General features: G+C 49.4%; 1 protein-coding gene across 6 annotated transcripts in view; it reads left to right on the top strand.

Moving 5' to 3' along the window:
• Positions 1-273: 273 nt before the first annotated feature.
• NCOA6 (nuclear receptor coactivator 6) overlaps positions 274-11,156 on the top strand; it is a 46,617-nt gene continuing 35,734 nt past the window's right edge. For 5 of the 6 annotated variants that reach the window (XR_013930858.1, XM_080405342.1, XM_080405341.1 and 2 more), the window contains exons 1-2: positions 274-1,589; positions 8,756-8,858. The gene's annotated coding sequence lies outside the window, so the exon portion shown is untranslated. Of the gene's footprint in view, positions 1,590-1,632; positions 4,651-8,755; positions 8,859-11,156 lie in introns of those variants that run through there. The other variant, XM_080405339.1, reaches the window with a different exon arrangement.

Below are 11,156 nucleotides of genomic sequence, written 5' to 3'. Positions count from 1 at the left end.
CAGGTGCACATTGTCCTGGCGCAGCTTTTTGGGGAAGGTCAGGCTGCAGAAGAGAGAAATTAAATGCAGCTGGGTTTAAGAAGTGTCTGCTGAAGTAGCAGAATACATGATGGCAAGTGGGGAGGAAAGGTGGTTCTTGGGTGTTGTAGGGGTTCTCCCCTCAGCTGTGCGTCCCCAGCCTGCCTCAAGCCACAGTGGGAGGCAATGGCGGGGCACATCCACGCTGCTGCCAGCCAGCTCCCTGATGGGCACCAGTGCAGTGCTCCCCCTCGTCACCCCGGGGCTGATGGGCACCTCAGTCACCAGGGGCCTGGGCAGGGGCTTTTCACCTGGCTGCAGTGCACCGCAGAGGTGCTGGCGGTGGGGTCCCTGCCCCAGGGACTGGAGGAGGCACAAACAGAAAAGGCACAAATGGAGCAACACGTTGGTGAAGAACTGGGTGCTGGTCTGCTGGCGGGGAGCCTCGACGCTGCGGCCAGTGCCATCTGTTCGCAGCTTTCCACGCACAACGGCATTTAATTATTAAGATAAGTCATACACTAACCATGGTGTTCGTTGTTTTGGGTTTTTTTAATGGAATGCATTTATAAGCCAACTTTAAAAAAAAGGGATTTTTTTCTGTGTTGTGAGCTATAGCAGATGAGATTGCTGTATTTAAAAGCTTTTGCAAAATAAACCCCCCATATTCCTCTTGTCATTTAAAATGCAGTGATCTGCCTAAAGCCAATGCCGGGGGGTGGTGGTGCGAGGGCTGGCGTGGTGTGCGGGCCTGTGCCACCCCCCGGGAGCTCCTTGTGCCACCGGCCTGGAGCCCGCGGGACCCGACGCCGTGGCCCCCGCCCGCCCCCCCGTACCCTGCGTGCCACCCCCGCGCTGCTCCCGCGGCGGATCCGCTACTGCCCCGGTCTGCGAGAGCCACCTCCCTCCCGTACATCGGCCGCGCGAGAACGGGGCTTTGGAGAGAGCCGGAGAGGGGCGCGGGGCCGGTAACCGGGCTCCGGTGACAGCCAGCGCCGCGGCCCCGGGGGGCGGGGGGACGCGGCCGGCAGCCCCCGCGTGGGGCGGGCCGGGGGCCGGCGGGAGCATGTCCCAGCTGCTGGGGACCCCGCCGCGCCCCCCTCCCCCGAGCCGCCCAGGCAGCCGCGCTGCCCGCGGGCCGGGCACGGCCCCTCCCGCCGCCGGCGGGGAAGGCTCCGCGGCGGCGCCGGGGGGGGCCGGGCCTACGCTGCCGCGTGGAAGGCTACCGCGCAGGGCTGCGGGCTCGGCGCCCCTCCCCCGCTCCGGGGGGTGCGGGCGCCCCGGCGGGGGTCCCCGCTCCGCGAGGCCGCCCCGCGCCCCGGCGCCACGCGTGGGGGCGCAGCTCCCGCTCGGGCCCGCGCGCTCGGACGCAGGCGCGCGCGGGGCGGGCCGGGTCACGTGCCGCGACGGCGGAGGGAGGCGGTGGCGGCGGCGCGGCGCTGGCCTGCGCTCGGTGTCCCGGGCGACCCCCCCCCCGGCCCGCGCCCGTCCGCCCCCGCCCCCGCGGGCCCCGTGCGCCCCGGCGGCCCCCGCCCTCCCGCGCGCGCTCGTGGCGGCGGCGGTGGCGGCAGGTGAGGGCGGGGCGGGCCCGCGGCGGGGCCTCCCGGCGGGGAGCGAGCAGCGCGCGGCGGAAGCGGCTCCCCGCGGTGTCAGGCGGGCGGCGGGCAGGCCGGGCCCGCGGGCCGGGCGGCCGGCGCGGCGGGAGGGGGCAGCCGGGGCTGGCGGGGCGCGGAGCGGTGCGCGGGCCCGGCGCGGGGTGCCCAGGCCGCGGGGCGCCGGAGGGCTCTGGGCGGGCGCCTGTCAGCCGGGTGCGGGGGGCCGCGGCCTGGCGCCCCGGCCTGGGCTGAGCCCGCTCGGCCGCGGCCTGCCGCGCCGCCTCGCCGGGCCGGGGCTGCCCGTGCCGCGCTGCCCCGCCGGGCCGGCCCCGGTCCTCTGTGGGCGCTCGTGTCTCGCCCTTCCGCCGCGCCCTGTGGCAGCCGGCGGGCGGCCCGGGAGCGGGATGGGGGGGCGGCCCAGCGGTGCCACGCCGTGCCCGGGGCAGCGCCTCCCGGCCGGGCGCCACAGTCGCGGGAGCCCCGCGGCCCCGGGACGTCGCCCCCGCGCCCGGAGCCTCGGCCCTTGCCCCGTGCGGGCGGTGGCGGCTCCGTGGGGTGGCAGCTGGGACGCGTTGACGTTTCTTCGAGCCCGAGCTTTTGTCTGACTGTCTCGGCAACTCTGGAACGCGGCCGGGGAAAGGCTTCAGCGCCGTCCCTGGGTCTGGTTCCTGCTTTTCTCTGAATCTCACCCCCTTTCGGCCGTCGCAGCAGGCCGGGGGTCCCGTGCCCGCCGGCCCCCGAGGGCAGCGTGCTGCAGCTCCGTGGGCTTTGTCTGCCCCGACCCCCGGCACGCGGCTCCACGCCTTCCCCAGGCTGAGCCGGGTAAAAGCTCTCTCGTGCCAGTTTTACTAGAGGACAAACGGTGCCTTTTGTTGGTATTTGTAGTTACTGCGCATTGTAGCCTTTCTGGCTGGTTCTTTAGCTAAAGCATCTTTCAGAATTTCCCACATGTGAAAGTGGCCACAGAGAGCAGATGGTGGTCTTGCAAAGGGTTGGCCAGTGTCATAACCATGACTTTTGGGTTCAGCAGCTCTTTTCCAGTTATAGCAGGTGTTTCTAGCTTTTCTGTGCATCTCATGGAGAGAGAAACAAAGGTCTTGAGGCCCATATCCAAAATGGCCAGGCCTGTGAGCCTCTGGGCTAAATGCGCTACCTGCAGCAAGACATCAAGGTGTTTGCTACGCTCTTCAAATATTTGCTGAGCTGTACGGCTTCCTTTGAAAGCTAACTGGCTGTATCAGAAAAATTTTCCTAGTAATACTGTATTCTGACTCTCCTATGAGAAAAAATTGAAATCAGCACAGGGGGAGCTGCACACAGACCTGATCTTCTGTTGGGAAATGACATTTCTTAGTATTTTAAACCTACAGGAAGGTGTTCTGTTAGGCTTTGGATTTTGGCTGGAGAAACTCCCAGCAGCACTCTCCAGTCATTCTCTCTGGAAAGCCTGTTCTTTCTATAGGACTTGGAGGGAGGAGTTTTTGCAACAGGCTTCCAATTGATGCAATAATGTTCCGTGAAAAAAAAATAGGTGCTTCCTTAAAATCAAAACCGACTGTGTGGGGAAACCTGAGAAATCCAGCCCTGCCCCATGCATCTCTAAACTAAGTGTTAGTGTTTTCATTTTTCACTGGCTTAAATACTTGAAAATATGAGGGTGTAGAAGTAAATTCTGCTGCACAATCATAATGCCACTGTTTTGTTTTAAGTATGGTACTGTCAAAGATGACGTGCCTTTGTAGTAGATATTAGATATTTCAAACATAACTGCTGAACAGATTTGTAGTATACTTTTATTTTCTAATACCATATTGATTGCTCTTGGATGGAGCTACAACTGAGTTACACAGACATACTAAATGTCATAGATTTGCAGTGGCAAAGGGTTTGCTGCTGAGCATATTGAACAGTTAACGTGGCAGTAACAGTTTGATTGCATTGGGAATAGTGAAATTTTTTAGGTCATTAGTGTACCTCTGAAGAGAAGGCATGATGGTGGTGTCTGTTTCAAAATCATGTGGTCTCTATTGAGAAGTACAGATGCTGTGGCGTGGAGAAAATAGAGCGAGCAGAACGCCTGTTGGTGTGTAGACCATCGAACAGCAAGACTTAAACCTGTGTACTGCAGGACCTGTGTTCAAGTGTAAACTTGTTCCTTAACGCTGGACTAGAGAAGAAGTAATGGGAGAGAATGCGTAGGGTTGGGAAGAGTTAAGGGGCAGAAGTGGAAGGAGAGCTAATCCTAGCTGACATGGAGCAGAGGCAGGGAAGATGCATTGTCAGACTCCAGGTGAGGTGTTCTCCATCTGTTAGCCGGATGACCGATCCACCTTTGCTTTACTGAAGCCCTGGGTATTTTGTGTTTTCTCTTGATGCTGTTACGAGCTCTGCTGTCCCCTTCTGAGCGGATCAGTGACGTTCTTCAGCAGGAACTGCCCTTTGCAGATAACTGAGAATTTCTGCCATGTAGTCAGCATGTACCTTAGTTTGTATGTGGTGGTAGCTCAAGGTTTGGCTCAAGATGGTGTACGAAGCTTGGATTGCCTAGTGCCCTGGCTAATTGGAAGGAAGGAAGAAATCATCTTTTCAGTGATGCTGCTGGAGTTGAACGTTCATCTAAGCTTTACATTACACAGAAAGATAGTAGTGGAAGTTTTCCAGAGGTCCAGGAGACTGGGATTTTTCTTTAGACCATTGGGCATTGGGGGTCATTTTCCATCCAGTGTGTCCTCTGCCATAAGGGTGTTATTAACACCATCCTCCTGCACTCTGAATAGCACATCAAAAATTGCTATTGTTGTGATTAAAAACAGAAACAAGAAGTGAGTTCTGTCAGGTATATGTTGCAGCCTTGAGGTTGTGTCACAGTAAATAACTTCTTTATGTATTTGGGAAAAAAGAAAGGTGACCAGTGCACGTCACGGTGTAGCCAGTCTGGGAGCTGGGGTGAAGGAGGGGGTGTGCAGGGGACTCCATAGCTCTGAGAGCCATCATATTTCTGGAACTGAGAGGACAGCGGCCTACTTCTCCAGCTTGAGTGAGTAGTCTTGAAACAGCCCTGCACAGGGGTTTGGATCAGATTTGTATGAAAATTGAAAAGTATAGGAGATGCATGAGGCCTTGTCTAAATTCGTTTGTCTTCGTGTAAACCGGTGATTTGGGACAGGGAGCTGGTTGTACGGAGTTGCATATGGGAGCCTGTGCGTTAGGTTTGTTGCATGAAAGGGAACGATCTAGTTATTCGCACCAAAAGATGCATGCTATTAAATTCTCCCAAGTCCTGTGCACGTCATTTTAATTTTACAGTTTTGATTTTTTTAAAAATCAAATGATCTACCAAGACTGTGCAGCTGGTAGGAGATGGTGTTTCTCGTCGTGGTTTCTGGGCAGTGCTTGCAGAGATTGAAGTAAGCCTCTGTGTTCCGCATACATGTGCGCAGGCATGCTTTCACAAGCCTCCCTCCTTGCTGGATGGCACAAGGAAAATGTGAGGCATTATTTCTGCCTTGCTTCCTGGTAAATTGGAAGTTTTGGTGTCTGTAGTAATGTTGTTTTTCACGGCAGCGAGTGGAGAGCACGTGAGAGATGAGATGCAAGGCTCATATTAGCAGTTCTGAGGGGGTCTTTTTCGCGGAGAAGCTGAGGAGTTAGCAGTTGCGGTCTTGGGACTGTGGCTGTAGGAGCTGAACCTCGCAAGGCAAAAACATTGCCAGTTTTTTTAGTGAGGCTCAGTTAAGAGTAATACTGGACAAGAAAGAGCACCTCATCTTCGGGTTGCAGCATGGGAAAGTGTTCCTTTGCAAGGGCTTTTTGGGGAACTTTTCCCATCCCTGCAAGAACACATTGCTGTTTAGTTCTGTTGCATCCTAGTTTTACCGCAAGGTGCAAAGTCGGCCAGTGATTACGTGGTTCACAACAGCAGTAAGTGACAGTAATTAGTAATGCTTTTGAAATGTGATTCTTCCAAAAGCCCAGAGCAGCACAAAGTTAAGCTGCAAGTTTTTATAGAGTCAGGAAACTCTCAGAACAATCTGGACTTTAACAACAAAAGCTGTACCTACTTCTGTTATATTAAGATTTTTTTTTCTTGGTTTTGGGGTCAGGGAAAACAGTCTCTTCATTACTGAGTGCCTCATATCAGAGGAATTACTTTTAAGCTGTTTGTTTAAATCTTTTCTCCACACTTTATAACATTTCAGAATTTTAAAAATTGTAGTGAAATTTCCTAGACTTTTATTACATGTAAGAAGGAAGAATATTGCAATAAACAAGAGGTGCAGTTTTCAGTCAAACCTTAGTACCGGGCTTGTAATCACTAGAACACCTGGGCTGGTTACATTGATGTTTGTGAAGCTCAGTGAGAGTTTGGTGACAAAGGACTACCTGTGGGGCACGTCAGCCCAGAAAGGTTTGGTAGTGGTTACATTCAACTTCAAAGAAAAAGCTTGTCACAACACAAACAGTGAATAGATTGCTACTTGAGGAGTTTTCTCGTAGCCTGTGGAAGGCAAGATAAAATACACTTTCTTGTCAAGATACATCTGATTTTAAATAGTATCTCATTTTATTTGTTTGCTGATTGTGTTGATGGATCTCTGTGAAAAGTTATGTACTGCAAATCTCCGTCTAGTATTTATCTGTTACAGGCTATAGTGTATGTCTCTCAAATGGAAGTATCCTTAACATGAAATTAATAATTCAGCTATGGGAATTGATTGATCAAATATTACGCTGTGTAGACTGTGGCTTCCAAGAAAACTGGTGATTGAGTTAACTTGTGGCTTAGGAAGAGGACTGGCAGCCTTCTTGTGTTGGAATCTCAGCTGCCGAAAGTGGGAATTTCTACATGGCTAACTTAGCTGTAGTTGAAATTCATTCTGGAGTTATGTTGCTTTTTAAAGCAACCCCAATGATCTCATCGGTCAAATTCTGTTGAAATAAAAATTAATAGCTCAGTTAGACATGTCCATTGCAGCTTGGCATGAGTTGTGGGGTTTCAACAAACTTTATGAAACTAACAAACCAATGTTCCACTAAATCTGCTGTCAAAATACATCAAAGTACACTGTGAAAGGTCATATGCGTTACAACAAGCTGTAATTTTCTCCTTGTCGGAAGCATTTGGGTTTAGGTGTTTTATGCTTGAGGGCTGTAGGAGCGCAGCAGAGCAGTATGAGGAGGGGCACGTAGCTCTCTATCAGCAGGAGTGAATGAAGCCTGCCTTCCTCTAGACTTGTTTTGTTTTCTTGATGTTTGGGAAAGCACAGGCTCTGAAGACCCTTTTCTGTAGATGGAATGCTTCCCAGGGCTGTTCTTGCAGATTCTTTGGTGGCTGCTAAGGTCTGTGTTCAGTCCCTGGGTGTTTCAAAGGTCCCTGTCAGGTAGCTTATTGCAGTGAAAGCTGAAGTTAATGAACGAATGTCAGTTGGTTATTTTCCTTAACCAAATTGGAATTGTCTCCCGTACAATGGGAATGAAGACCACAGCAGTTAATTGTTCTTCTTCCCATAGCCTGGGCTGGCCATGCTCAGTTTCTTACTGGAGCTTGCTAGGACAGCCCATCTTTCAGTCCTCTCTTCTCTGGAGCAGCTGGGTGCCCACAGACCGTCTCATACCCCTGCCTGTGGTGAGGGAGGGCCACCCTTTCCCTCAGAAGGGAGAACTGGAGGAACAGAAAGCCCCTCTGTTCCTTGTACTAAGGAGTTCAGATGATTTTCCCTCTGGCCCAGCACCCTTCAGCCAGATGTCAGCTCTTACCTTGTCATGCTAAGGCATGGATGGTTTGACTGGAAGCTGACTTTGGTAAGCTTTGAGGGCACCTTAAAAACGGCTTTTACTGGGCAAGTAAGGACTGTCCTTTCATGTGAATGCTTAGCTTTGGAGATAACCAGCCAGTTTCTTACATGACTCAGTTGTAGGCCATCTAAAGTAGCCTGTGGAACATAATTTTATAAAAAGCATGGAAAAAATAGAATTGATGCAGTATCTGCTATAGAACCTGGAAAGCTTTTTTATATTTGGCTTACACTTAATAAACGATAGTAAAATTTCATATTTTAGATTTTGGTTTTGCTTGTCAACTTGGTGTCGGGTCGCGGTATTTAGGCAAGTCTACAAAGGGATGGAAAGAGCAAAGTTACTGCTTATGATTTAGACATTCAGGTGTTCCACTTGGTACTGTACTGCTTCTTGAATTACAGTGCTTGTTTAGAAATATAAGAAGATGCCAGAGGTTGACTGGAAGAGCTACAAAGCATGCATAGTCTGTTTTAATGTGAACACTGTTTCCTTCCCTTGGAATTGCTGGACTGGCAGAAGTGCAAAGGCTATGGCACAGTACTAGGGCTTTTAAAAGCGATTTTACCTTGTCATCTAGATAGAAGATAGCAAATTTCTGCTTTGTCTTTCTGAGTCGTCTTCCCTCTTCTGCTTCCCCAGTTTGCTTTTGGGTAGTCCCCTTCCCCACTGATGAGCAGGCTGGTATGTAAGCAGAAAATCTGCTTGAAAAACAGCACTGGGTTGTTAATATAAATCATCTTGATTTGAGGGGCAGTGTTTTGTTTTTGCTGAAGCCATTAGCTTTACTGCTGCTTTTTCATTACCCTGAGAGGTTTGAGTGCAGCTTGATGAGACTATGAACAGGACTAGGTTTTGGGATTGGATTCACCTTGCTTTGTTGGCCATCTGCAATAAAAATGTCTGTCTGAGGTGGTTGTGGGATCATAGCGTGTTCCTGCAATGAGCTTAACCTGAGCCACTTTAGGCGCCTCCTTAGGATAAGCTGAAGCGTATCCTAGTTGTGCCAATTTGTCTTCTGAAGGTGAATTTAATCTAGAAGAGTTTATCTTAAGACTTAAATATATTATTCTTGATAAAACTTGCCCTATTTAGAAGAATAAAATGTTATTTCCAGCCAAAGGGAGTATTCAGTTTTTTGCCTAAAATAAAAGGTTGATTTTTCCAGATCCTTGGGTTTTGCTGTTAATTTTTTAATATAGTAACACATGCTTTTTACATTACGAAGGAGAGAGTTGGATTTGGTGCAAAACTGCATGTTAAAAATCAAAGTATTCACTGTTACATTCAGTATTTTTTGTTTTTTTTGCATCATTGTACGATGAAATGCGATGGTTTTCTTTCAGGATTACATTTTTGGGAGTTGCTGTTTAACCATGTTTGCCAGTCTGGAATTACCTGAAGGCCTGTTGCATGCTGCAAAATACTGAAGTCGTGGAATTTGGTTTGGTAGGTAAAATAAGCATATGATGCATCTAAGTATCTCTCGTTCTTATATATTCTCCTGCTAACTGTCCCGCTGACAGGTCCTTGCTCGTAATCTTTAAGTGTATTTGGAGGGCTGGGTGGTCCCTGGAGCTGACTTTTCAGCCTGCTGTAGAGGGCTGCGACATTTGCCATCAGGTTTGTAGCTGTTGTCAGACCTTCCTTCCGAAGAGGACAGTTGAGACGCTTTTGTGGTGTTATCCCTCTTTCATGTCAAAGTCTGATGTTCCAAATTACTGGAACTACCCCTAGCTAAGTTATGTAAGAGCAAATTTTACTACATATTTCACTTTAGTTTTAGGTATTCTTTTTTTATTATAACAGACTTGACTGCAGTCTCATTTCTGGACTGACTTTTCTTCCTCTTCCCTGTTGCAGCTTTAAATAATGGTCAGTGTGAGAATGAGGACCCTGCTCAGTTCTGCCTTCTGCCATCTGCTAGTGAAGGACATCAGTCCATCCTTCTTTCTGCTGTCACCCTTTCCAGTCCTTTGTGTTATTTGGAAGAGTACTTTTTCAGGTGTAGAGCAGGATTTTAGTACTTTTTATTTAATCGGGCTCCCTACATGTTTGTTTTGAGAGGGTGCATGTTCTGGTGTGACATCAGCTGTGAAAGTGTTTATTCTGAGTTGGTTGAAATGTACAAACAGCTTGTAAATCAATAGACTGTGTGGCAGAAAACCTCAGACAAGTTATTAGATAAAGCCTTGTTCTGATTTATTTGCTTTGTGTGGTGCAGTGGTTAGAAGAAAGCAACACAAGAGCTTTCAAGTTCTGTTTAAGAAACAAATGGACATAACTTGAAGTTTGGATCAATTGACCAGGTCTTAGGATGAGAATACCAACATACCAGGTTTTTTCTCCCCTTTCTTTGATTTTTTTCAGACTCTGGAGACCACCCGCACTCCCGTTTGGTGGTGCTGGCACTCCAGACCCTGCTGGCTTTCCAGTGTTCAGCTGCTTCCCAGTTAGTGATTACTGGCTGTTTCAGGTTTGTTCTAATCCCATCTCTCCCAGGGAGTGGATGGGATTTTCGAAGCACTGCCCAGTCACGTGGCACTGGGTTTGTCATGCAGGCTCCTTTTACTAACAGGGCTGTTGGTGGGGGGACACATGGCATGACAAACTGCCTTCTGTGGGGTGCGGTGCGACCCAGATCTAGGCTGCGGCATAGCTGTATCCCACATGAATTCTTCTGCTGGAGAGTCTGTCTTGTACATTGTAGTCTATCAGCTGTATTATCCGTGTGCTAAGTGTGCCCAGGAGCTCCAGCCTCCAGCAGCCCAGGGTGTGCCCTGTGCCTAGCTCGGACCCTCTGGTCAGGCTGCCGCCCCCTACCCCCATACCTGCTGCAGGTGCGTTCAGTCTATTACCTGGCTGTTTATCCCCAACTCTTACTTCAGTGACATCTTTTTAATAATTAGACTATGTTGAGTAAGACCACCTTTATAATAAGCAGGCATAACACTTTATGCTGCTGCAGCCTGTCCCAGGCCAGGTTGACGGTAGGTGGTTGCCACATGGTAGCACTGGACTTGCTCTGAGTTTCCAGAGACAGTTGTCTAATGGGAAGTATTAAATTGGAAACTCTAAAACAACAGAGTGCAGGGGCAGGAAGGAAGCCATGCATGTTCTTTGAATGGAAAATGATATTCAGAGTCCTTTTTGTGCTGTCACTTGAACACGAATGCTCAAGTTTATGAAATGTGCTGTGGTTATGCAGATCAGTTCAGGTATGGTTCTTACTCATCAGAGATACTCTGTGGTCTGCTGGGAGTTCATCTAGCTTATAGGAATTGTTGAATGACCAGAGTTTCACCTGTGTGTGCTTATGCTAAAGGCTTTTTGTGCTTATGTGGAAGAGCGTTGAGCAAAGGTATGTGATAATTATGGTCATGTGCTGGCTTGTGATTTATGGAAGTCAACCCTATAACCAGGAGATTACAGAATTTGTTAGGATGAGGGATGCAGCTGGGATTCATTTAGTTTGAGATGGATGGCGTGCTGTGTTCTGCCTGAAGAGGAAGGTTTTGCAAGTCATTACTTTCTCCTGTCATATTTGAGATAAATTATACCTGAAGATAGGAACAGACTAAACTGTGTTTTTGAGAGGGAAGATGGATGTAGCAGAGATCCTTGAGGCACGTAATGTGAACAAAAAATGCAAAGAGAGCTGTAGCTACATGTTCTTATCCAGAAAGTAAAATTTAAAGCTCAATCTTGGTTGTTTTTTTTTTTCTTAACTCGAGCTTTCCCTGCAGT

This window comes from Falco punctatus (genome assembly GCF_963210335.1).
Source record: "Falco punctatus genome assembly, chromosome: 10".
Classification (NCBI taxonomy): Eukaryota; Metazoa; Chordata; class Aves; order Falconiformes; family Falconidae; genus Falco; species Falco punctatus.
Note: the sequence above shows the minus strand (reverse complement) of the source record. Positions and strands in the feature narration are given on the sequence as shown.